The 27,644-nt window shown below is 45.8% G+C and overlaps 1 protein-coding gene across 1 annotated transcript in view; it reads right to left on the bottom strand.

The window, feature by feature from the left end:
• Positions 1 to 27,113, bottom strand: part of SLC45A4 (solute carrier family 45 member 4) — a 182,013-nt gene extending 154,900 nt beyond the window's left edge. The window contains exon 1 of the mRNA XM_033933011.1: positions 26,873 to 27,113. The gene's annotated coding sequence lies outside the window, so the exon portion shown is untranslated. The remainder of the gene's footprint in view (positions 1 to 26,872) is intronic.
• Between the last annotated feature and the right edge of the window lie 531 nt (positions 27,114 to 27,644).

Consider the following 27,644-nt stretch of genomic DNA (forward strand, 5'->3'; position numbering starts at 1 on the left):
ATTCGGCTAATCAGCAACCAAGGCAGGAACACAAAGAAGATCCTCCAAATGGCTCGCAGTTCAAAGCTATTGATGGGTCAGGTTGCCTTTGCTGTGGTCCTCTGCCCCTGGGTCACTGTGCGACAGTAATGTGCTCCCCAGCCTGCAAGGCCGATGTCAGTCATCACCACCTCCTAAAGAAGGAGCTATTCCATGATGATGCTTGGACAACCATGAAGAAGCACTGGACAATCAAGGAAGGTGTCTCAAACAGCAGCTCACACTGAATGTGCCTACCAATCATCTCAGGGATCACTTGACCCCAGAAATGGAGCTGTGTACAGTGTCGAAAATGCGATGTAGTCGACAGCTCAAATCCAAGCTGTATGCCTTCATGGAGGCACACGCAGTCTGATGAATCGATGTGCTCTACATCTAGAGATGGAGTAGTGCCAAGAAGGCAAGTGAAGCCATGTCAAACCAGGAGCTGATGTCAACCCAGTACACAAAGCTTCACTCTACACGTGCAGCCAGAGCTGTGCTCCACATCAGCAATGAAACCATGGCACAGATGCAGCTGGAGCAAAGCTACACCTCCAGTGAAGGATCAATGGAACCCCTGCAGCCTGATCTGCAGTCTACATCCAGCAGAGAAGCCATGTCAACCAGGCTGTAGGCACTCCGCTCTACAGCCATAGATAGAGCCAAGCCATAGATGGATCTGTGCTGAAAGGGCAGGAGGCTCTCCCTCTGGACTGTAAGATGGAATGGACCCATAAATGGAGTCATACCAAATTGGCAGGAGACACTATGCTTCACTTGTATAGATAGAAATGGAACAAGGCTAAACAGGCAGGAGATGCCTCGTTCTATATTCTGAAATGGGGTGGATCCATAGAAGAAGCCGAGCCCAAACAAGTAGGAGGTGCCACACTCTCTCTTCAGAAGAGGAGCTGGTCTAATTGACCCCAAGAAGATGAGCTTATAAGGTGATTAAAAAAAACCAGAACCTAAAACATACTTCTAAACAGCCAGAGCTCTTAGAGTGTTTGGCCATGCTGCCAAGTAAGGAGCTAGAGTCAAAAATATGCACTACGAGTTAATGTGCTTGAAAGAATAGGCTGTGGCAACTGAAGCAGTCCAGTCGACTACTATAATCCAATGTGGAACTAGTTAGACCATGGTCAAAGTCTCTTCTGTGAACTCAACCGCCTCAATGCCCACCTGTATATGCTATATTAGAGGATACAGTGGAGTAAAGGAGACCTGTGAAATCAAGATAAGTCCCATCTTCATAGGAAGACAGTAAAGCAGTGAACCCCATGTTAGGAGGTGCCTCGCTCTATATCCTATATAGGGTGGCACTCATGATCCAGACAGCTCTCCGTTGGATAGGCCTCAATATAAGTAAGCACTGATCTACATTGTCCTAACAACTCAGCAGGCCAGTGAGGCTGGATGCTAGCTCTGGAGCTGGAGAGAAAATCACAGTCCAGCCAAAGAAAATGCAAACAGCTGAAACTTGCCAAAGTAACACCTGGACTTCTGTAGATAGGTACACCAGACCAGGCCACAGGCCCATAAACTTGAGAGTGGGCATAACCACCACCCAGAAGAGACAGAGTCCACTGAATGAATAGTAGAAGTGCAATGTAAAGCAGGAGGTTGAACCAAAATAAATAGAAGACTGAAGCCAAGCGCCAGAGTGTTTTCCTTGAGTTGCCCGTGACCCTCCAGAGCTGTAGATCTGCTCTAGGAGACTATGGCCACCTGGAAGCAAGGTAACAGCCTGGACACCCAGTTTTTAAAAACAGTGCTAGGAACTCCTTAACAGCTAGGCAAGGGACAGCATCCCATAGCTGAGAGGCCAGACAAACAGGAGTCATGCCCCAAGAGATCACCACAGCTGGTCCCCACTGGTGAAAGTTTAACATTCAACACAAACTAATCTCTGGAAACTACTGCCAGAGGATGTTGCCAGAGGCCGATAGCATGGCTGGTTCCAAGAAAGATTATCAAAACTAATTCCCTTAAGGGCATAAAACCAAAACCTGCTGATAACTGGAGGAAGAGAGCTTTTGAAAGTCCTTTCATAACCTCTAATTTACGTGTATTTTTATGAGGCTTTTTCTATTATTTGTGTGGTGACCATTAGTTATATACTAAGAGTTTTTCCCCTTTTTGGCTTGGTTTGAGGGGATTAGTTTTGATCGCCTGGTATATCTACTCACTTACTGTTACACTAGTTGGATTTTTGCCTCCAAAGAAAAATTAGCCAACAGCCAGGAAGAAAGGCATTAGTCTGCTACCAAGGCAGACTTGGGAGACCCACAGCATATCTTGAATTAGTAGCATGGAATGTTGCTACTAAATAGGTTCCTACCACTCACTTGTGCCCTAGATTCTCCTATTTCCAATAGTAGCCAATGAGCTAGAAGGACTCTTGGTCTGACCCAGGAAGCTATGCCCCTGGGCCTACATAAAGGCTCAAAGGAAGATGCAGATAACTACATGAGAACCATGCTGCACTGTGCACTTAGCCAGGCCATAGAAAAATGTTAGCTTTAAAGAGATCCTGAATATCAAGGGTAGTGCAGTCACATTCTGCCACAGCATCAAAGTACTGGGCAGAAAGTGTTGCGACACTATCTCAAATAAACTAGAGATTCCAATATCAAGTGTACATCCTCAACTTCTAACCCTTTCTCCTAGAGAGAGAAAGCAAATTGTCTTCAAGAAAGAAAAGGCCTGGGAAAGCTGAAAGAACCTTCCCCAATCTACTCCATTCAAGGGATAACTATGCAACAATGATGAATTGCACCAATCCTCCGGCAGGAAAAATTGAAGGATAGAAAGGAACCACAGCAAGAAGCCACCAAACCTAGTTCCAACCCCTGCCAAAGCCCAATTCTCCTGCATAGGCTCTAATGAAAGCAACTACCAGAAGGCATAGCGGTGGCAGGCTCTCTTTTTTTAAATGCATTTCTCAATGCAGACATCCAAGAGAAATCCTACACTACATCACAACTCACCCCTGAAACTAGGAACTGGGACCTTCTGGGAAGCATACTGAGGCTGAGACACTGTGTGCCAGGCCCATGAACTGCAATGCCGTGCATACACTAGTCCAAAAATGATATTTTCGGCCAAAGAGCCCACCAAAATTCATATATCATATCAATTCTTGAATCCCACGGTGTCAGCTAGGAATAATCGCAGCTTTGTGTATTGTATTGTAAATTAAAAGAAATTAACATGTTTTAAACTGAAAGCCACCTTGAAGGTTTTCCCAAGGGTGGGATAGAAAATTTTAAATAAACTTGGAAACTTGGCAATATTAAGAGTGATACAGAGGTGTAGACGTCTTGCAACCCATTGCAGAATAGGTTGGTGCAGTGAAGAGAATAGGGTATTTGGGAAATCTGCCATGGGGGCCCAAGGAGGCAGACTTACTGTTCCTGTACCGGTCATGCAGTCTGGTGCTGGAGCTGCTCCTCGGTTTTGTTTTTCTCTGAGTTTGGACCATGCAGGTTCCGCTTGCTTGATTGTGCTTTCCTGTATTGGCCTCTTTTACCGTTGCTTGCAGCTGTTGGGCGGTGCATTTGTATGCGTTGTATCAACTGCGAGTGTAGATGATGGCCCCTGTGGGCAGTGGGTTTGCCACAGTTTGATCTAGATGGGGCTGTGTTCTGAGCCAGTGGTGGTCCTATGAATGAAACCTGGTTACAAAACCTGAAACAACCTCCCAAGCAGCCTGCGCTGACTTCCTACTTACTTCCAATTCAGGAAGGTGCTGAAAACACAGATATCAATATGACCAAAGCTGTAACGTTACCACAAAGAATAAATGGTAAACTAAAAACTCTGTAGTGTCACTGACCTTTCTACCTAGGCTGCCAACAAGATGCCAGTGTCAAACTGAAAATACATTTTGACAACTTGCTCACTAGAATGAGAACACACGCATTGCACACGAGTCAAATTTCTATCAAGCTAGGTAGGATATAAACTTGTGATCCAAAAGTTGATGGCAAAATATTGCCAAGCTTAGAGTCTTTTCTAAGTCAGTTGTTCCCAAACCTATTTTGAGAAGCACCAGCCAATCAGATTTAAAGGGATTTCCAACATGAACAAAAGATGAATTTGTCCAAAATCAAAACAGAACACTGCATTCATATCCATGTTTCAGACATTCAGGCTGCTTTAACTAAAAATTTCAACAGGTGAAAGGACAATTCCAGTTAAGCAACATTACATAGTGCCAAGCAAAATCTGTTTGGTTGCCAACAGCTGAGAGACTCACATGAGCAAAGAGGTGGCTTAAATATCCAAACACAAAAAAACATTTAACTCAAAGGCTATAGAGTTCAGACTGTAATGACGCCCTAAGAAATTAAACCTCAGCTGTCTGCAACAATGGCCATCTTAAAAGATTAAACAAACATGTGGTCATAAAGCCACATTATGACATTTTTCAAATACTTAACAGGATAAATACTGTATTAGCTTGGGTTTACAGCACAATTATCTAAAGCAGAGACCACAAACCGTGTTGACAATGAAGCTCAAAATGTGAATTCAGTACACCAAAACTTTGACTATTTTGCCTTAGCAGAGTATAAGAGTTCTTAACTAGCATTCAATGGCAACTACTCCATTCATGAGATCAAACACAAAAGTCAGACTGCCTTCACATACAAGCAAACTGATGGATTCCTTGCAGGATAAATATCCATTTTCTCCAGGATAAATACAGATGCTAGAAACATGCATTCCCAGTATTAAGGAAGCTGATGCAACCAACTGGCCTAAATAAATAGAACCAAAAGTATTATATATGTACTAGTGTTTAAGCCCGTTACATTAATGGGTGCTAAAACAGATGTGTAAACTTTTAGCACAATGGGGCGCCGAAGCCTTTCTTTATTTCTTTCTCTTCTTCCTGCTCCCCCTGTCCAGCAGCAGCCCTTCCTTGCTCTCCCTGTCCAGCAGTATCCCTTCTCCCTTCCTTTTACCTCCCCCCCTGTCCAGCAGCACCCCTTCCCTGATCCCCCCTGTCCAGCAATAGCCCTTCTCCCTTACTTTTACCTCCCCCCTAGCCAGTAGTACTCCTTCTCCCTTCCCTGCTCCCCCTGTCCATTATCCACTAGCCCGGGCAGCCTCAGGGCTTTTGCTAGGCCGGCCCACCTCACATTATCGAAGTGGGCTGGCCTAGCAAATGCCCCACAGTTGCTGCCGCTGCTGGTCAAGAGGAGAGTAGTCAGAAGGCAGGAAGTCAGCTAGCGTCAGAGATCGGGGCAGGAGGCAGGAAATTAGCTGAGGCAGGCACTACGCATGTGCGGCATGACTGCAGGGAGATTGAAGTGCACATGCGCGCTAAGGGTTTTATTATAGTGGATGTAGCTATACACAAGATAAGCCATCCTAAATGAAACTCACATCCAGAGAACCCAGCAGATCACAAAATGTAGATGTGTGAAGATGATATCCAGCTTATTATTCTTCCACTAGAAACTCATTCACCTGCATCATACTCATCTACCTCAGTAATACTGGACACTATTGCAGACTGGCTTACAATAAACAAGCTTAAGGTTAATTCCCCAAAAACTGCAGTGTTGCTCTTTTCTTCAAAAAAAATTTTCAGAAAACATTCTAAGTTTCACTATGAAAGGAGCTCCTTTAAAATTTTCACTAAAGACTAAAATCTTAGGTGTGACGATCATGCGAAGGCGAGTTCCATTGCGGGCTAATGTCCTGCTTTTCTCTCAAATCTCTTCCTTGGGATTGTCTAAGGGTAATTCTTTGTTATTGCAAAAAGCTTCTTTATTGGCTAGGAAATGTATACTCTTATTGTGGCGCCAGGCAGAGATACCTACTATTACTATGGAAAAATGAACTATTCACTCTTTTGAGGTATGAATATTTGGATGTTAAGAATTGTGGGCCTGGTCATTGGAGAAAGTTCTGGGCCATTTGGGCTCCTGGTGCCCTGTTGAATTTTTGAAAAAAATTTTTTTGGCGTTTTAACACTGGAGTGCTGGGGAGGGTGGGTGGGATTGGGAGATGATTTTTGAATTGTCTTGTTGAGTTCTTTAGTCTCTGTGCAGAAACCCCGCAGATGACTCTTATCTTCAGTTTTGAACAAGTTTTGTACGTGCTCCGACTGATGTATTTAATTTGTATGTGTCTATTAAAAAATTAAAAAAAAATTGGGGGGGGGGGAATCTTAGGTGTTGAGCTAGGGATATGAATGAAAAAACAAACAAACTTAGGGGTCCTTTTACTAAGGCGCACTAGTACATCTGTTATGGCTCCCACCCTTTGGAATTCCTTACCCTACTACATCTGCATCGAAAATCTTTTGCGACTTTTAAAGGTCATACTATTTTTCTTTGACTTTATGCTCTTGAACTTTTCCTTACTTTATTCAAGTTATGGATCACCCTTCTTCTTGACTTCTTAGCTTATATTGTTAATTGTTTGAGCAGAATTTCACTGTTACCCTTCCCCTTTCCCAACTATTTTTTGTTTTTATTGTAACCTTCCCTTTCTTTATCCCCCTTGTACCCTTTTTTGTTTGTATGTTGGTTGTATTCTTGTTTATTGCCTCACTTATGTCTTTTTAATTTTTTTGTTTAATATATTATTGTAAACTGCTTAGAGCAGGGGTGTCCAATGTCGGTCTTCGAGGGCCGCAATCCAGTCGGGTTTTCAGGATTTCCCCAAGAATATGCATTGAAAGCAGTGCATGCAAATAGATCTCATGCATATTCATTGGGGAAATCCTGAAAACCCGACTGGATTGCGGCCCTCGAGGACCGACATTGGACACCCCTGGCTTAGAGTAACTGTGGTTGTATTTGTGGTATATCAAATAAATTGAACATAAGAATTGCCGCTGCTGGGTTGGACTAGTGGTTCACTGTGCCCAGCAGTCTGCTTACGCGGCGGCCCTTAGGTCAAAGGCCAGTGCCCTATTTGAATCTAGCCTTACCTGCGTACGTTCCGATTTAGCAGGAGCTTGTCTAACCTTGTCTTGAATCCTTGGAGGGTGCTTTCACTCTGGAAGAGCGTTGCAGATTTCCACCACTCTCTGGGTGAAGAACTTCCTTACGTTTGTACGGAATCTATCCCCTTTTAACTTTAGTGAGTGCCCTCTCGTTCTCTTCACCTTGGAGAGGGTAAACAATCTCTCTCTACTACCGTATTTTTCGCTCCAAAGACGCACTTTTTTCCCACCCAAAAGTGGGTGGAAATCTCAGTGCATCTTATGAAGTGAAGGTACAAATTGTTATCCTCCCCCCATACCATTGTAAAATCTGCCCGCTGCACCTCCTTTTTAAACCCACCCACCCGCTGCACCTTCTTTTCAGACCTTCCTGCCCGCTGCCACCGCACCTCCTTTTTAAACCTGCCCACCCGCTGCCACAGCACCTCCTTTTTAAACCTGCCCACATACTGCATCACTTTTTTTTTTAAACCCCCCCCCCCACAGTCCATCCGCCCACCCGCCGTCGCTCCTGTTTTACCTGGTGGTCTAGTGTCCAGCCAGCTCCTCATTTCACCAGCGGCAAAACAAATCAGAAGTGCAGCAATCAGGAGCAAGCTTTATACTCTCCTGCTCGGCCCTGCACTGCTTTCCGAATGGCTGCCGTAAATTCTCACGAGTCTCATGAGAACCTACGGCAGCCATTCGGAAAACAGTGCGGGGCCTAGCAAGAGTGCTGCTGATTTGTTTCGCCGCTAGCTGAAAAATGAGGAGCCCGGAAGAGCGAAGGTTGCCGCAGCGGGCAGGGAGGGAGCAAAGCCGGCTGGAGCTTTTGGAAAAATTTAAAAAGGTACGGGGGGGGGGGGCTTGCTTGGGGCTGGCTGGCAGGCTTGGGGCTAGGGCGCTTGTTTGGGGCAGGCGGGCTGGCTCGGGGCTCCCTATCATTAGACGTGCCCACTAGTGCTGCCCGATTCAGGAAAAAAAATTTTGATTTGATTCAGCCTATTGAATTGAATTTTCAATTCGATTTGATTTTCCTGCCCAATTGGGTGTTTTTTTTAAAACATCCTGGTGGGTTTATTTTATAGACTCTTCACCCCCTTTGCCCTCTCCTACCCACACTGGTGCTATGGTATAAACAAAATAAACAAACAAAAAAGACTTTACCTCTCTGTTAAATCCTAGCTCACGTTTGTGGTCTAACACCAACTCTGGCAGGATACACATTTCAAATCCGACATGTTGTAATCACAAAACAGAAAATAAAATGGCTTTTTCTACCTTTTGCTGCCTGGTCATTATTCAAATCATGTTGTTCCCAGGCTCTGGTTGTCTTCTGATAACTCGCTTGCTAGGGACTCCTTCTTTCTTCTTTCTCCGTGCTAACCATCCATGTCCTCCCCTTCCTTTCCCCTGGTCTGGCATCTGTCTCCTTCACACCCCCTCCCCCCATGCCCTGACATCTCACCCTCCATGGTCTAGTATCACCTTTCTTTTCCCTCCCTCCCATGGTCTTGGCATCTCTCTTTCCTCTCCTCTCCTGGTCTTCCTTCTCCCTCCTTCCCTCTCTCTCTCCACAATTGGGTGTAGCAGCAGCAGCATTTCTATTCCCCCTTCCCCTCTCACTCTCCTCCTCCACTGCTCTTTCCCCTTCCCCCATCCACTCTCCTCCTCCACTGCTCCCCCCTCAATCCTGCTGCAGCTTTCCCTCTTCCATTTTAAGTCCAGCAACACTCTCCTCTGTTCTCAATCCAGCACCTCTCCCTCTCACCTCCCTCCACCACTGAACTCCAACAGCAGCTCTCCCTTCCCTCCTCTCTACTTTCGTGTCCCCCACCGACTAGCTGCAGCACCTCTCCTTTCCACCCCCAGAGCCAGCAGGGCTTCTCTCTCTTCTCCTCCCCTCCGACTAACAGTACCTTACCCACTCACCTCCCAGGTCTAGCAGCACCACTCCCTCCTCTCCTCCTATCAGCACCCCTCCCTCTTATCTCCCAGGTCCATCGGCACCACTCCCCCCTCCCGATTAACAAGCTCTCATTGGCTCTCACCAGCTTGGGGATTCCCCGGCCTGACTCGATTTTTCATACCATCTCTGTAACACTAGCCTGGATTAGCAGCTGCACCGCTCTCTCCTTCCGTAGCTTTAGTGAGTCAATTCCCTTCTGCAGCCTCTGCAAGGCCGTCCCACCTCTGATGATGCAACTCTAGACCAGAGCCAGGCTGGGGAATCCCCAAAACGGTGAGAGTGTTTTTTGTTGTTTTTTTTTTAATGTTTTGAGTGGCAGCATTGGCACAGCAGGATTCGTGACCGTGATGACAGCCGGGCGCAGGGAGAAGGGCTGGGCCATTCTGAACCAGTTGGTGTGCCCTGTGCACGGTCCCTCCTGTGGTAAGCCGGGATCAGGGTAAAGGGCACATCTAGTGGTGGGTACTAGTGCTGCCCGATTTTCCAATTCGATTCATCGATTCAAATCGATGTGTATTTAAAAAAAATTGACCTCTCCGATTCAGGGCTGAATCGGAGAGGTCAATTTTTTTTTTTTAAATACACAAAGATTTGAATCGATGAATCGAATTGGAAAATCGGGCAGCACTAGTACCCACCACTAGATGTGCCCTTTACCCTGATCCCAGCCTACCACAGGAGGGACAGTGCACAGGGCACACCAACTGGTTCAGAATTTTTTTTTTCTTGGTTTTTCCTCGTCTAGAGGTGGGTGTGTCTTATGGTCAGGTGCATTTTAAGGAGCGAAAGTCTATTCCCTTCATTATCTTTAATGTTTCGATCATGTCCCCTCTGTCTCCTCTTCTCAAGGGTGAAGAGGCTCAGTTTCTCTAGCCTCTCACTGTAAACTCATTTCCAGTGATAAGCAAGGGCTTTCAAATCAGCCTGGCTAACAAATTACGTATTTTTCTTCCACAAATACTTTTAAATCATATTTGAACACTGCTATATTGGTAGCCTGTACCACATCCTTCAGCAGATAGCACAGCTTTATTGTGCATTGTGTAAAATCTCTTCAGTCTGCTGGTTAACTTCAGGGAGTGCCCTCTTGTATATTTGAGAGATTAAAAAAAAACAAAAAAAAACCCCCAAGCAAAACAAAACAATCCTCCCCTACTTATTCATTCTACTCCACTCATGATTTTATAAACTTCTACAATACCCCATCTCAGCTGTCTCTTTTCCAAGCTGAAGAGACCCAATTAAGCCTTTTGTTATAATAAAGGGGATAGAACACCTCCCTTGTCATTCTTTTCAGAACCATTTCTAGTTCTACATTCTTTTTGAAAGATACGATGATTAAAAATTGAAGAAATTATAAACAAATCCAAAAAATTAAGATAATCCATCAATGGTGTTCCGACTGTCACTCAACACATACACCTTCATTTTAACTAGTGTTTTACATCACAAAAAAGCAGTTACTTACCGTAACAGGTGTTATCCAGGGACAGCAGGCAGCTATTCTCGCATATGGGTGATGTCATCAGCGGAGCCCGGATGCGGAAGCTCGCAAGCAGACTTGCTTGAAGAAACTAGAAGTTTCAAGTCGACCACATCACGCATGTGCGAATGCCTTCCCACCCAGCGTAGGGCACATCTCCTCAGTTCAGATAGCTAGCAGAGAAGCCAACCAGGGGAGGTGGATGGGTTGTGAAAATAGCTGCTTGCTGTCCCTGGATAACACCTGTTACAGTAAGTAACTATGCTTTATCCCAGGACAAGCAGGCAGGCTATTCTCACATATGGGTGACCTCCAAGCTAACCAGAATGGGATGGTGGGAATGTTGGCAATTTAGGAGAATAAATTTTGTAATACTGTTTGGTCAAAGTATCCAGACAATAGTGAGAAGTGAAAGTATGAACCGAGGACTAAGTAGCAGTCTTGCAAATTTCCTCAATAGATGTAGACCTGAGGAAAGCTACTGAAGCTGCCATTGCTCGAACTTTATGGGCTGTGACTCTACTGTGTAGGGGTAATTCAGCCTGGGCAAAGCAGAATGAGATACAAGCAGCCATCCAGTTGGAGATGGTATGCATAGAGATAGGATGTCCAAACTTATTTGGATCAAAGGATAAAAAAGTTGAGGAGCAGTTCTGTGTGTTTTGAGTCCAAAGTATGAAGAGCTATTTCTCCAGGATGAGGCTTTGGAAAAAAACACTGGAAGAACAATGGGTTGGTTGAGATGAAATTCCGATACCACTTTAGGGAGGAATTTAGGATGAGTTCGAAGGACCACCTTGCCATGATGGAAGACAGTGAAAGGTGGATCAGCAACTAAAGCTTGCAGCTCACTGACTCTTCAAGCAGAAGTGAAGGCAATGAGAAACACCACTTTCCAAGTGAGATACTTCAGATGAGTCTTGTCAATTGTATCAAATGGAGGCTTCATTAGTTGAGCAAGGACAACATTGAGGTCCCAAACCACAGGAGGCAGTTTGAGAGGAGGTTTGACATTGAAAAGTCCTTTCATGAATCTGGAAACCACCGGATGAGCAGAAAGGGGTTTCCCTTCAATAGGCTGATGGAAAGCCGCAATTGCACCAAGATGGACTCGAATCGATGTAGACTTGAGGCCAGAAGTGGATAAGTGCAAAATGTAATCCAATACCGAAGATAAGGAGGAATGTTGAGGCTCCTTATGAGAAAAACACCACGTAGAAAATCTAGTCCATTTTTGGTGATAACATTATCTAGTGGTAGGCTTTCTAGAAGCCTCTAAAACGTCTCTTACAGATTGAGAAAATTGAAGAGGAGTCATGTTGAGAGGTACCAAGCTGTCAGGTGTAGAGACTGCAGGTTGGGATGCAGCAGAGATCCCTGACTGTGTAAGCAGAGATGGAAAAACTGGTAGAAGGTATGGCTCCCTGCAGCTGAGTTGAAGTAGAAAGGAGTACCAAGGTTATCTCGGCCACCAAGGAACAATCAGAATCATGGTGGCATGGTCGTTTTTTTAACTTGACAAGAGTCTTGAGAATGAGAGGGAATGCATACAGGAAGAGATTTGTGCATTCCAGAAGAAAAGCATCTGCCTCGAGGCGATGAGGAGAGTATATCCTGGAGCAGAACTAAGGCAGTTTGTAGTTGTGGTGAGCTGCAAAGAGATCTATCCGAGGCGTTCCCCACTGTGAAAAAATGTGATGAAGAGGCGAGGAATGGAGTGACCATTCGTGAGGTTGTAGAAGACGACTCAAGTTGTCTGCCAAGCAATTCTTCACCCCTTGGATGTAGACAGCTTTGAGGAAGGTGTTGTGGCGGATTGCCCAGTCCCAAACCTTCAGAGCTTCTTGACAAAGGGAGGCAGATCCTGTCTCTCCCTGTTTGTTGACTTAATACATAGCGACTTGGTTGTCCATCCGAATGAAGACTACCTGGTCATGAAGAAGATGTTGAAAAGCGTCAAGAGCCTTGAGGATCGCTCTGAGTTCCAACAGATTGATACGACACTGATGATCCGTACTGGTCCAGTGGCCTTGTGTACGGAGACCATCGAGATGAGCGCCCCAAGCGTAGGTCGAAGAATCTGTCGTGAGGACCTTCTGATGGGGTGGGGGGGGCGTCTGAAAAAGCAAGCCTCTGGAGAGATTGGAAGAGAGCATCCACCAACGGAGAGACTGCTTCAATGAAGGAGTGACTTATGTGTCGAGAAAGTGGGTCGCAAACCTGTGTCCATTGAGATGCCAGGGTCCACTGAGGAATTCTGAGGTGAAGTCTGGCAAAAGGAGTAACGTGTACTGTGGAGGCCATGTGACCCAACAGTACCATCATGTGCCTGGCTGAGATGGAAGAGCGGGAACTCTGTATGACAGAGTTGAAGAAGAGCTTCAAGACGTTGTTGTAGAAGGAATGCTCCGAGTTGGATAGAATCCAGAATAGCTCCAATGAACTGTAGATTCTGTGAGGGCTGAAGTTGGGATTTGGAAAGTTGATTTTGAATCCCAAACTTTGTAGGAACCATGTAGTCCGTTGGGTCACTACAATAACCCCATGAGATGTTGAATCTTTGATGACATCACAAATGAAACAAACTTGTGTGACTTGGCTGAAAAACTTTCCAAGTCGAGTAATGCAAATTTATATATGAAACCCTCAGAGTCCTGCGCTGTTCGGTAAAATTTACTGAAACAGCTGGTGGCAGGTAAGCAGTTTTCTTTCATTGGGTATTCATATTATACTTTTACGTTTTTTACATGTTTTAATATCCTCTTTTTTTGCGTTCTTTAGTCAAAATGCACTGTATTGTATGCAACTTTACAAATAAAATAACATAACTAGCGGCACTTATCTTTAGTTGGCCGCTTGTGTGTCAGAAACGCTCAGCCGGTACATACGAAGCCCGACGGGACCCTTTTCGCCGATTAAGGCTTTGTCAAGGGTCAAGCTATTCTGGCTGTAAAAGAGATAATGGACATCAGTTTTCTGTACTCGAAAATCAATACAAACAGTCAAGCTACTAATAAAACATTAACTGAAGATACTCACTGTGCATAGCTAAGCCCGTATTTAACAGGTCAAAAAATGGCGCCGGCAAACTGCCGGAAGTGTACTACTGTATTTAATGTCATGAAGGTGATGACGTCACCTTCTTCGGAAATGATTTCACAACCCACTATTAAGAACTCTTACATGGTGGTAATTAGAAAAAGGCATACCAATCTATGGCACTGTTTAAACCTGCTGGTTTAACCGTATTAAGATTGAAAATCCACCGGCATTCTTTCTGATGTAACTGCCTCTGTTTATCCCCACCTCTTAACGTGAGCCTCAACTTTATCTATGCAAAAGCATTTGAGGTCATTGAACTTGTGATTGAATTGAACACAATGTTCAACAAGGGGAGCTGTCATTTTTCTATTTTTTAAGTTAGATTTGTATTCTGTTAATCTTGTTCTAAAAGGTCGAGTTGACATTCCAACATACCACTTAGGACAAGGGCATATTATCACATAAATAATGTGATACCTGAAGACCATGGTTCCTTAGAGCTGCTGCTACCACTACCAGGCATTTGGTGAACACTCTGGGAGATGAAGCCAGGCCGAAGGGCAGCACTCTGTATTGATAATGCAGATTCCCCACCCGAAATCTGAGATATTGACAGGAGGCTGGAAGAATGGGAATATGAGTGTAGGCCTCCTTGAGATCCAGAGAGCATAACCAGTTGTTCTGCTTGAGAAGGGGATAAAGGGATGCCAGGGACAACATTCAAAATTTTTCTTTGACCAAAAATTTATTGAGAGCCCCGAGATCCAGAATGGGCCGCAGATCACCCGTCTTCTTTTGAACAAGGAAGTAACGGGAGTAAAAACCCCTGTTCTGCTGTTCCAGAGGAATTGGTTCGATAACATGGAGACGAAGCAGAGCTTGAGCTTCCTGAAGAAGGGCGGTCTGGGAAGGATTGGAAGGATACTCTCTTGGAGGAAGCTCTGGTGGAACCTGAGTGAAATGAAGAGAGTATCCTTCTCTGATGATGGTCAATACCCAGAGGTCAGATGTAATTGTCATCCATCGGTGGTAAAAATGATGGAGACGATCTCCTATAGGGGGAAGAGAAGTCAGAAACAGAACGATGGAGGTTATGCTCTGTTTGAGACAGTTAAAAAGGCTGTGAAGCCTTAGGTGCAGCAGACGGTTGAGATTTTTGTTGCTTCTGAAGCTGCTGTTTCTTAGGAGGAGGGCGATTGTAAGGAGCCGCCCTTGGAGCAAAACACCTCTGATATATAGGAGGATTTTGTGTAGTTTTGGCAGGAGCTGACTTTGGCTTAGGTCTGACAAGAGGCAAAAGATTTTTCATGGTCAGATAATTTCTTGGTGGCTGCCTCGATAGATTCATCAAAGAGGTCATTGCCTACACAAGGAATATTGGCCAAGCGGTCCTGAAGATTAGGGTTCATGTCAATGGTACGAAGCCAGGCAAGGAGACGCATGGCTACAGAGCAAGCAGCTACCCGGGCAGACAACTCGAAGGCATCATAAGACGACTGAAGTAGATGTAGTCTGATTTGTGATAAAGAAGCAATGACTTCTTGAAATTCAAAATGTTTTTGAGTATCCAAATAACTCAGAAATTTAGGTAAAAGAGTTGTGAGGAATTCAAAATAAGTAATAAAATGAAAGTTATAATTGAGGACTCAAGAGGACATCATAGAATTTTGATAAATGCGACATCCAAATTTGTCCATAGTTTTCCCTTCCCTTCCAGGAGGAACGGTGGCATAGACCTTGGAAGGATGCGACCTCTTTAAGGACTCCTCCACAAGCAGGGATTGATGAGATAACTGAGTTGTTAAACCCTTTGCGATGTACAGTTTTATACCTAGAGTCCAATTTGCCTGGAACAGCTGAATGGTATAAGGAGTCTCCAGGCATCTGGCAAAAGTCTGAGACAAAAGCTTGTGAAGAAGAAACTTGAGTGATTCTGCCGGAGGTTGAGGTAGATGCATGACTTCGAGGTACTCTTTAGAGTATTTGGAACAAGCATCTAATTGAAGATCCAAGTCAACAGCCATCTGACGAAGAAAAGATGAGAAAGATAGCTGATCTGCCAATGCTTTGCTTCGATCAGGACTCGAGGATGTCGAAGCAGCCTGGGTCGAAGATGAAGCTTCGGCAGGAAAAAAGGCATCAAAAGAATATGGAGAATTGGACAAAGCAATCGAAACCGCTGCAACCTCGAGGTGTGGAAGTGGAGACCTCGAGCGAGGAGTCGGCGGTCTAGTCGAAGTAGGAGTAGATTGAGGCTTAGTGGAAGAGGGACGTTCTTTAGAAGAAGAACTATGCCTGGAAGTATGCCTCGATGAAGGTCTCCATCGACGATGAGAACGGTGCTTGGAAGCAGATTTCGAAGATCGAGGAGACGTGGCCTCGGAGATAGAAGCAGCCAATGCTACCAAAGAATGGATACGACTGGAGGCTGTAGATCGAAGCTCTAGAGGCTTGATGGAGGAACCTCGATGCACTCTCAAAAGACTTTGCTCCTTTCTTAGAGTGTGAGGATTCCTGCTGAGGCACTTGCAAAGATTCTGCTCCTTGCTTCACGTGCTTAGATGCAAGACCAGACACTCGCAGAGCCTCTGCTCCCTGCAAAGAGTGTGCAAGCTCAGGCTGAGACAAAGGAAGCGACTCGACCTTTCGGGAGTCTGCAGAATGCCCAGGCTGGATGAGAGGAAGAAGCTTCAGTCACATATTAGTAAGGAACTGAATGAATTGCTTCTCCAATATGGTCTGGAAAGAAGCCAGCAAGGATGGATCCGCGTCTGAAACCGGACCACCTGCTTTGGCTGGAGGTTCCACCGAGGCAGTGTAAATGTGCTTCGACTTGGAAGTCTTAGGTACTTTGAGCACCACCGCTGGAACTTTCTACTGAGCTATCTGACCTGAGATAACAGGGGAAGATACAGCAGATGTCATCGAAGAGAGAGCCGCTGCAAACGACGAAGGTCTGATGAGCCTTGAGGTAGAAGCAGGAGTCTTGGTTGAAGGTGAGGCCAAGGTCGCCTTCGAAGTTGAGGGATCGGAGGAAGAATCCATCCCAAAAAGCTTCTCCACCAAAAGACAATGTTTAAGGGCTCGAGGTTGAAGAGTAGCACAGCACTCTCACAACTTCGGTTGATGTTCTGGCCCAAGACACTTGAGCACCAACGGTGTGGATCCATAAGGGAAATCGCACGTTGGCACTGGCTACACTTCTTGAAGCCCGTTACAGGCAGGGACATAGAAGGAAAAATGACTGCCGCAAAATCGAAGCCCTTGGGCTGTGGCCGAGTGGCCTGCCCCGGCAATCGGATGGAAATTTGAAAATTTTTTTTTTTTAACTAGAAAAAAAAGAAATAAAGAACAACGATTCGTGAAGAAAAAATACAAACCGCGGTTCAGAGAAGGAACGAAGTAATGAAGTTAAACACAGAGTCAAAGACGGACTTCTCAGCTCCGCGGAAAACTGAGAACTGAGGAGACGCGCCCTACGCTGGGCGGGAAGGCACTCGCGCATGCGCGGTGCGGTCGACTCGAAACTTCTAGTTTCTTTAAGCAAGTCTGCTTGCGAGCTTCCGCATCCGGGCTCTGCTGATGTCACCATCCATATGTGAGAATAGCCTGCCTGCTTGTCCTGGGATAAAGCACAGTTACTTACCGTAACAGGTGTTATCCAGGGACAGCAGGCAGATATTCTTGACTGATGGGTGACGGCACCGATGGAGCCCCGGTACGGACAATTTTAGAGTGATTGCACTCTAAGAACTTGGAAAGTTCTAGCAGGCCGCACCGCGCACGCGCGAGTGCCTTCCCGCCCGACGGAGGCGCATGGTCCCCAGTTAGGATAAGCCAGCTAAGAAGCCAACCCGGGGAAGTGGGTGGGACGCAAGAATATCTGCCTGCTGTCCCTGGATAACACCTGTTACGGTAAGTAACTGTGCTTTATCCCAGGACAAGCAGGCAGCATATTCTTGACTGATGGGTGACCTCCAAGCTAACAAAAAGAGGGATGGAGGGAAGGTTGGCCATTAGGAAAACAAATTTTGCAAAACAGATTGGCCGAAGTGTCCATCCCGTCTGGAGAAAGCATCCAGACAATAATGCGATGTAAAAGTATGAACTGAGGACCAAGTAGCAGCCTTGCAAATTTCCTCAATAGGAGTTGAACGGAAGAAAGCTACAGATGCTGCCATAGCTCAAACTCTATGGGCCGTGACAGAACCTTCCAGTGTCAGTCCGGCCTGAGCATAACAGAATGAAATGCACGCTGCAAGCCAATTTGACAGCGTACGTTTAAAAGACCGAAGGGCAGCACCTTGTATTGGTAATGACAATGATTGATCATGAAGCGGAGGTACTGTCTGGAGGCCAGATTGACGGGTACATGAGTGTATGCCTCTTTGAGATCGAGGGAGCATAGCCAGTCGCCTTGATGGAGAAGAGGATAAAGAGTTGCCAGAGAAAGCATCTTGAATTTCTCCTTGACCAAGCATTTGTTGAGATCGCGAATATCTAGGATGGGTCTGAGATCCCCTGTTTTTTTGGGGACCAGAAAATAACGGGAGTAGAATCCGTGCCCCTTCTGATCTAGAGGAACTTCCTCTATGGCGTTCAGGAGGAGGAGGGATTGAACCTCCTGAAGAAGGAGAGAAGACTGAGAGGTGTTCAAAGCAGACTCTCTTGGCAGACTTTGTGCAGGAAGTGTCTGAAAGTTGAGAGAGTAGCCGTGGCGGATGATGTTGAGGACCCACTGATCCAATGTGATGTTCTCCCAACAGCTGATGTAACAAGAAAGACGTCCTCCTATGGGTCGAGGGAGATGGGTAGATGGTGGAATACTGGCTATGCTTTGGAGAACCACGTCAAAAGGGTTGGGTAGACTTGAGGTGGAGGAGGCTTCACCTGTTGCTGCTGGGCTGGCCTAGGAGGTTGTCGCTGTTGTTGGCGCTGACGTCTAGGCTGTTGAGTAGCCGGTGGCAAGGGTCGAGCAGCATAGCGGCGCTGGTAGGCGGATTGTTGGCGAAAAGGCCGAGTAGGTGGAGTCTTTTTCTTAGTCTTCAGGAGAGTATCCCACCGAGTCTCATGGGCAGACAGTTTTTGTGTAGTGGAATCCATGGACTCTCCAAAGAGCTCATCACCTAAACAGGGAGCATTTGCTAGGCGGTCCTGATGATTCACATTGAGCTCCGAGACTCTGAGCCATGCCAACCAACGCATGGCAACAGACATAGCCGTGGCTGTAGACGTCAATTCAAGTGTCATAAATTGACCTAACTAGGAATTTTCGGAACTGGAGAAGAGAGGAAGAACAGGCATGAAAAGCAGATTTTTTTGCGGTCAGGGAGATACTTTTCAAAAGCAGCCATGTTTTGTATGAGGTGCTTTAAATAAAAGGAAAAATGAAAAGCATAATTCCCTGACCTATTGGCTAACATGGCATTTTGATATAAACGTTTGCCAAATTTGTCCATGGCCTTTCCTTCTCTGCCAGGAGGGACTGAGGCATATACACTAGCTCCCGCTGATTTCTTAAGAGTGGATTCTACCAAAAGAGACTCATGCGGGAGCTGAGGTTTGTCAAAACCAGGAATGGGGATAACTTTGTACAAGGAGTCCAGTTTACGAGGAGCTCCTGGTACAGTCGGGGGAGTCTCCAGATTTTTATAAAAGGTCTCCCGTAAGATGTCATGGAGAGGAAGTTTGAGAAATTCCCTTGGAGGCTGGTCAAAGTCCAGAGCATCAAGGAATGCCTTGGATTTCTTAGACTCAGCCTCCAAGGGAATAGAAAGATTCACACATCTCTTAAGAAAGAGGTAAAGGATGTGGAATCATGTTTAGAAGAGGGATCTGCAACAAGTTGATCCTCTTCATCAGAGGAACACTCACCCTCAGACAGAAAGGGCTCTTCGGAATCACCCCACAAATCAGGGTCCCTAATATGAGAGCTACGGTCTCGAGACTCCGGAGTGGAGGGTTCCAGGTGTCGGGATTTGCGCGCCGACTTACCCGATCTCATAGACACGGTACTGGGAGATGTTACATGCTGCGTCGGTACCGAAGTCTGCACCGCCTGGTGTTGAGCTCTCGGTTCCGGTGCTAAGATTGGCATCGAAGTCGATGAAGCAGTGTGGACTGGTACCGACAAAGTGGATGCCGATAAAAGAGGGCGCTCCACTGTCGGTACCGGTGGCTCAGACCGGACCGGGACTGGAAGGCTCGGTGTCAAAAGTGCAGGAAGGAGTTGTTGTAACTGCTCCTTAAGTTGCACTTGCAGGACAGCAGCAATCCGCTCGTCCAGCGAAGGCACCGGTACCGCCTTTTTCTTCTGCGGTACCTGCGGTGCCGCTCTACGCCCCGAGGATGAGGAACCTGATGTCGAGGGGCTCACCTCAATAGGGGCGGAGCGCTTCCGTGGCCACCTCGAGGTCGGCAGGACTGGACTCGCTGCTACTGAGACTGGAGGACACTCCAACGGGGAAGGCTTCTTAGCCGGCTTACCTGCGGGATGCGACGCCAGCGCGGTATCGCGCGGTGTCGACGAAGTAGGTGCCGACTGAGATGGGCCCGATGTCGGTGCTGCGGAATCAGACATCTCGGCGCCAAATAACCGCTGTTGGATCTGGCGGTTTTTTAGAGTTCTCTTTTTTAAAGTCGCACAGCGGGTGCAGGTGGACGCTCGGTGGTCAGGACCAAGACACTGCAGACACCAGTTGTGCGGGTCTGTGAGTGAAATTGGTCGAGCGCACCGCTGGCACTTTTTAAACCCGGGTTGAGGGGGCATGAAGGTAAAAACGGCTTCTGCCAAATCGAAGGCCAAGGCCTCGATGGTGGCAACAGGCCCCGCCGGGGCGAAACTGAAAAAATGAAAAGAAAACAAAATAAGTTTTTTTTTGGGTTTTTTTTTTAAACAAAGAAAAGAAAGCAAAAGAAGGAAAAAATATTTCCGAACAAGTTTACGCGAGCGGGAAGGCGATAAGGAACAAAAGTTTTCAACAGCCGTTGAAACGTGCGTCTTCTTAGCTCCGCGGAAACTAAGAAACTGGGGACCGCGCGCCTCCGTCGGGCGGGAAGGCACTCGCGCGTGCGCGGTGCGGCCTGCTAGAGCTTTCCAAGTTCTTAGAGTGCAATCACTCTAAAATTGTCCGTACCGGGGCTCCGTCGGTGCCGTCACCCATCAGTCAAGAATATGCTGCCTGCTTGTCCTGGGATAATATATAATTTGGACAGTTTGGCAGTCTACCAGATGGACTCCTGAGGAAAGGTTTACAAACCAAAACATGGCACATGTTAGGGTCCATCTTCAACCAAATGAAATCACAGCTCAGTGTTGTCTTAAGGAATAATGTTTTGGTTACTTTTCATCCTACTATTAATTATTTCTGTAATGTTACTAGACATACGTAGTGCTGTAGAGTCACAAAGAAGACTGTCCCTGCTCAAAAGAGCTTACAATCTAAACAGACAAGAGAAACAGTACGTAATGGATACAGTTAAGGGGAACGGTTAATCTGCTGGCTGGGTTGGAGGGCAGAGGGGAGTAGGGTTATGGATTGAAGGATATGAATCTGCTTTTAAACAAGGGAAGGGGCTTGGCGGATAAACTTGGATAATTTATTCCAGGCATAGGGGACAGTTAGATGATAGGAATGAAGTCTGGAATTGGCAGTGGAGGAGAAAGGTACAGCTAAGAGCAGCTTATCTGAGGAACGAAGTTCTCTAGGACAGTATTCTTCAACCTTTTTACACCTATGGACTGGCAGAAATAAAATAATTATTCTGTGGACCGGCATTGGTCCGCAGACCAGCGGGCTAAGTCATGGGCCAGACCCTGCCCATCTCTACCCCAGACCCTGCCCCCATAGTCCAAATTGTAAACACTTTTTTCCATTCATTTTTCATATATACACACAATATAATCTTACTAACAATGCATCGATCACACCGAAGACCGACAGTTGAAGAACACAGTTTTGGGCCTGATGCACATGCTGGCCCTGTGGACCGGCAGGAAATTTCTGTGGACCGGCACCAGTCCATGGACCGGTGGTTGAAGAACACTGCTCTAGGAGGTGTATAAGGAGAGAGAAGAGAGGAGAGATATTAAGGGGCAGCAGAATGAAAACTTGTAGGTCAGCAATAGGAGCTTGAACTGTTTGCGATGGAGAATAGGGAGCCAGTTAAGTGACTTAATGAAAGGGATGACATGAGTGTAGCAAGGTTGGCGAGTCGTGCAGCAGAGTTTTGCACAGATTGCAGTGGGGGGAAGAGGCGATACTGCCAGTTAAAAATAAATAGATTGCAGTAATCTAAGCATGAGGTTACGAGTGTAGACAAGGATCTAGGTAGTGTGATCAGAGAGAAAAAGGTGAATTTTGGTGATGTTGTAGAGGTAGAAGCAACAGGCCTTAGCAGCTTGTCGGGATGTGCACTGGACTCTTGACCCCAAGGTCCGAGCCTTCAAAGATGTTCTACACCAGCTAGGTTTCAATACCCACTCACCTCCCATATGCAGCCAACACACAGAGACAGCCAGTCTTGATGTAGTTGCCACGCTAGCGGCAGGTTCAAGCTTTCCTATAACTGACCAAGTCAGCTGGGAACCCTTGACCACTATCTCCTTGCCTTCACCCTACAACTGCCTCAGGTACTGCCAGCAATACCCTAACTAACATTATGAGACTGACAGCAGCCACTCCCCCAGAGAAGCTAGCAGCAACAGACTTGCAGGGGCCATGAAAAGAACCCTGCTGGAAGGTCTGCCTCATCCATCCCTCCAAATAACCCGGGGAACACCACATGGATGAAAATGACCTGCACCTTTGAAATGGCCCTTAGAAGCTGTAGAGTGCTGCGATTTTTTCTGATGCGGAGTAGGGAGCCAAAGAAAACAAACCTCCCCCATATCTTTCTTTTTTTAATTTATTTATTTATAACTTTCAAATAAAATTCACAAGAATACATCTTGCTGCAAGAAACACAGAGAAGGAAAATTATTCAGAATGAAATTTCTTATAAAATATCCAATTCTTAATCCCTTTCTTAGACCTCAATAATAATAATAGGGGTAGTCAACGTATATAATAAGGAGAAATTGAAAACATAATCATTATGGGGGAAAGGCTTAGCTTGATTAAATTATTCTAAACAGTCTCCCCCATATCTTTCATCAACTTCAAGGTCTTCAGTAAAGAGCAATTAGCTTAACCTTTTAGAGGTCGCATCTACATCCTAGTGAGGGACCCACACCCACAGAAGAGGCTAACAAGTAGGATAAAAGGCAGACCAGATTATACAGAATGTCAGCCAAAAGACTGTACAGGACTCCAAGCCAGACACCTAGGGACTCTGAGAACTACTACACCCACTGTAGCATCGCCCATGTGACATAGCCCCTGCAAATAGCAGCCTGGACACCAGACATCCCTAATGAAAAAGCAAAGAAGCTGCTACTCTGCTTTCTTATCATGGTAAGTGCAGAATCTCCCTGAACCAAGACTGTGGTCGCCTTCATAATTGCAGTAAAAGGGTGTCCACCTCAGGGAAAAAACCAATACTTCCTCCTCAAGTACTCTGGGCAATTAAAGGAAAATGTTTGAGAGGGCTCCCCCAAGTCCCTCCAACAAGGGATCCCCTTCTATAAGACCTGCATCCTCGGTCCAAACCATGGCCAGAGAAGCAGTCGCACCCTGTTTACATGCAAGGGTAGGCAAAGAATTTCATGAGCCACATGCCACACACTTCCCCCTAAAATGACTGCATTTAAAGCACAACTCATAGCAACAAAATAGTACAACCATTAAAGTCTATGTCAGTACCCTTCATAACAATAGGGGATTTGAGTTAAACATTCTGAAGGCCATTTTTGCTTCTTTGACAAGAATAGTTTTTTTTAAGTCAAGGTTTATTTATTGAAAATTTTTGGAAACAAGGAATTGTTAACTTGATTTTGCATTACACACACACACCTTTTTTTTTTTTTTAACTGTAGCGTGTTTTGTTTTTTAGCACCGGCCACGGAGGTAGCTGCTCCAATGCTCAGAATCCAATGAGTGTCGGAGCTGTTACCACTGTGCTACGGTTTTGTAAGGGGGAGGAGAAGTGCTATAGGTATTTCTGCCTTTCAGTATTCAATATTTACAGCATTTAGCAGGGTCCCTTTACAAAGCCACGGTAGCAATTCTTATGCAGTAAATGCACTGAAGCCCGTTCCATTCCTATGGGTTTCAGTGCATTTGCCACAGGAGAATCGGTACTGCAGCTTTATAAAAGGGGCCCTTAAAAAGCATTATAATTTCAACATTCTCAAGTTCTCAGTTTACATCATTCCTTTCATGCTTCTGTGTCACCTAATCAAGATACAGCCATACTTCAATTATATGCTATTTTTCCCTTTTTTATATTTAGGGCAGATTAAACTTTAGGTTGTTTCTGCCAACAAAAGGGCCAAAAGGGAGATTTACTGTCAAGGGTAAAATCCATCAGTGCTGTTCTATTTCTGACCAACAAGAAGCACCATGCATTCAACAATGTTCATACTCATACCTTCATCACCAGTATGACACACTGGAACCTCACCAGCAATAGACTGGTACACTAGGAAGCCCAGATGTATGCACCAGAAACAGACTAAAATCCCAAGATAGGCGTGCAAACAGGAGAATTGCCTACTACTTCTAGATAAACAGGGGCTCAAAAAATTTGTGTTTCATAACCAGAAGCTCCTATTACTTGAACAGCACAGAATGGCCAAGTTCTAAAATCCAAGTCATGCTTAATGATCAAGCAGCTTGGCAAGAGTTAAAGTCACATTACCTGATCGAGACAGAGCAAACATTTATTTAACAACCCTTTCCAAGGTACATGCAATTAGCTCAAAGTATTCTATTTCACGCAGTCTGATATGACCATCTCCGTTACCACATCTAGTAATTCTCTACTCATTCAACACAATGTTATTACATAACAAGAAATAGCAAACAGCAAGCTTTATAAAACATCCAACTATGCTGCGCTCACACAAAAAAATCTGAAGTGAAAGCCTGGTTTCACTTCTACCTCTTTCAGACCAAGAGATTTTGGCTACTTCTCCCCTGACCCAGCTGAATTGATATACGTATTGCATTATGTTCTGCTCTGGAAAATGAGCGAGGTTAGCTAAGTTTAGAGCAAAACACTTAAGGTAATACTTACAAAGGAGGCCACTCTACTCCCAAAGTCGATCTTTTACCACATTAATATTAAATATTTCAAGAAATCATTTCTTTAGACTAAAACCTACAGTAGATCCATTTTCTTCTTTAAAGAAAAACATTCCTAGGTTACCACGATAGAAAAAAAAAAATCACATCTTTCAGCAAGTCAGCTGTTAAAGAAAGAAGTCACAAATGATGTGCGATGTGGATCACAAGAGACCCTAATATAAATACTGTACTCTGTTGAAGGGGACCTTGTCTTTTGCAGAGGGGGAGGAGCTAAAGCACTATGCAGATAGCAGAACACCACAGAGAACAGAGCTCATTTCTTAGCTCAGGAAAACATTTTTGCTCCTGTTTAATTTCTTCTGCAGCTTACTCTACATATTATAAATACTCAAAATAAAGTGATCAAATATCTAATGGCTGGAGGGGGGAGCAAGAGGTGGACAGCATTTCCTCTCCTCCTCCCCACTGCACTAGTCCATATGCCAAAAGTAGCAAAGCTACTACCACTGTCCTTTTCCCCTGCAATGTAGGTACAGAACACAAGCTACCCTACTACTGATCATTTCTATAGCTCTACTAGACATATGCAGCACTCCACATCACAACAGAGACAGTTCCTGCTCAAAAGAGCTTACATCTAGTCAAGACAAACTGGACAAACAGGTGCATCAATACACAGTACTCAGATGGGAAGCTACAGAGATATATTTTGCATCTATTCTATGTTAATTAATTTGTAAACCACAGACAGTATATCAAAATTGGACAACACACAAAGTTTCTTACAGCTGGATATTGCAGTTAACACTAGCCATACAAGTCAGTGATCCACTATAGTCATTTGTATGAAGATACATACTTACCCAACTATAACTAATTGATCAAGTAACTTTAAATTAAAATATGGAAAATTAATGAATTAAGTGTGCCAATTGTAATTACTAAATGCCACAATGGTAAATTCTCCATACTACTAAGAGCAAGTCTGATGTGAGGAGGTGGAGAAGACTATTTTAAAAAAGGTGTTTTCATTCCTATTCTTGAATTCCATAATAAATATTTTATTGGCTGGGAAGAAAGTTTCACTCAGTCTTAAAAAAATACCCCATATTTAAAATAACTAGCATCATTAGATTAAGTAACGGATGCCTAACTATACGTTCATTTTTTTGCTGCAAAACATTAGCACTGCTGCAAAAAGAGCTGACTGGGAGAATATGCTTATTGAAATTTGTTATACAACGTAGGTTATACGCAGAAAAAAATCCTCTGTTCGATTTAAATGTTTCCCGTTTGTTTCAGCCAAAGGCTTTAATACATTTTATCTTACACGCTAAGAAATCGATTTTGCATACGCTTAAGGTGCCTGAACAAGCCTTACGCGCATCCCCTAACGCCTCAAGAAATGCAAAACTGTCCATGCACAGCTGTTACAGATGCAGAATACAATGAATGCTAAAAAAAAACACACGCACAATCTACAACACAACAGCCCCTGGCCAATGTACTGTAATGCACCAGCAGGACAAAAACACAGGGCATCAAGTTTCTCCACGTCACGTAAATAAACTCCTTCTCCTCAGCGCCGCCTTGAGCTAAAGGTGGGGGGGGGGGAAGGAGGAGGATCGACCTCTTGCAAAAGAGTCCAATCGAAGTCACCTCCGCAGATCGGCGACTACATGACCCCCCAAAGCGACCCGATTGGAAAAAAAAAAAAAAAAAAGGGTCTGCAGGTGTTAGCCCCAGGGCCGATCTGCGAGAGGACGATCGGGCTTCCTTGACGAGAACGCAGGCTGGAGGCCCCGGCTCCTTCCCCCGGGGAGGAGAGGGAAAGAGAGCGCATAGTGTGTGTGTGTGTGGGGGGGGGGTAAGCGAGGAGGAGATCCTGTCTAAATTTAGATCGTAAGCTCTTCAGAGCAGGGACTGTCTTACGCTACGTTAAAACGTATAGCGCTGCGTACGCCTTTCAGCGCTATAGAAATAATAAACAGTGGTACCTTACCGCTCTCAGACCCCCTCCCAGACCCGTGAGTCCCCTGAAACGAAAAGTTTAAAAGCCTGTCCCCCCCCCCCCCCGGCTGCGCCGCCTCCGAGACAGGTGCAATAATGAGCAGAGAGGAAGTGGAGGGTGAGGGGGTGGGGGAGGGGAAAGAGGATCAGCAGCGCCGGGAGAAAGGGAGACATCCCCCCCCTAACCGCCCCCCCATCCCACCATTTACCTGGAGTCCCTCCTCCTTGCGCGGAAACGTGCCCAAGCGGAGCGCGTGCACGGTGCCCCCTCAGCCCGGCGGCTCTCTTCCTCACAGCCCTGCGGCCAGCAGCACCATGCCCAGCCGCGGCCCCCGCCGCCCCTCCGAAGCGGCTCGGCGATGCTCCTCGTCCTTCGGGGCTCCCTCTTCGCCAACGTCCCACAGGCGAGAGCCACGGAGAAGGAGAGAGAGGGGAAAAAAAAAAAAAAAAAAGCAAACCACCACAACGAAATCCGAGCGTCCCGCGGACGGACACGAACACAGCGCGAGCGAGCGAGCTCCTAGCAACGCTTCCGGCGGCACGCTTCATTAATATACAAACAGCCACCGAGGCGGGGCCGGCCCGCCCGCGGGGCAGCGGATTGGGCGGCCGCGGAGGCGCGAGGCGGAATCACCTTGGCAGCAGGTTTTCAAGGACTGCGAAGGGGAGGGGAAGAGGGCTCGCGAGCCTCCGCCGCGGCCGCCATCTTGTGAATGGCAAAAAAATAAAATAAAAAACCCATTAAAAAGCTTCCAGAATAGCCCTCTCCGAGGTGTTGGCTGTCTGGAGGCCACTCTCCCTCATTAGGGGGAGTGGGGATGTTTCAGGGTCATTTCCATGCTGTCTCGTTTTCCCTCACTTTACGCCTCAGTGTCTGTGACAATAAAACCGAGTCACCTAACCAGTACATGAAAACATAAGAATTGCGGTACTGGGATAGACCGAGTCCATCAAGCCCAGTATCCTCTTTCCAACAGTGGC

Source organism: Geotrypetes seraphini, chromosome 2, assembly GCF_902459505.1.
Source record: "Geotrypetes seraphini chromosome 2, aGeoSer1.1, whole genome shotgun sequence".
Classification (NCBI taxonomy): Eukaryota; Metazoa; Chordata; class Amphibia; order Gymnophiona; family Dermophiidae; genus Geotrypetes; species Geotrypetes seraphini.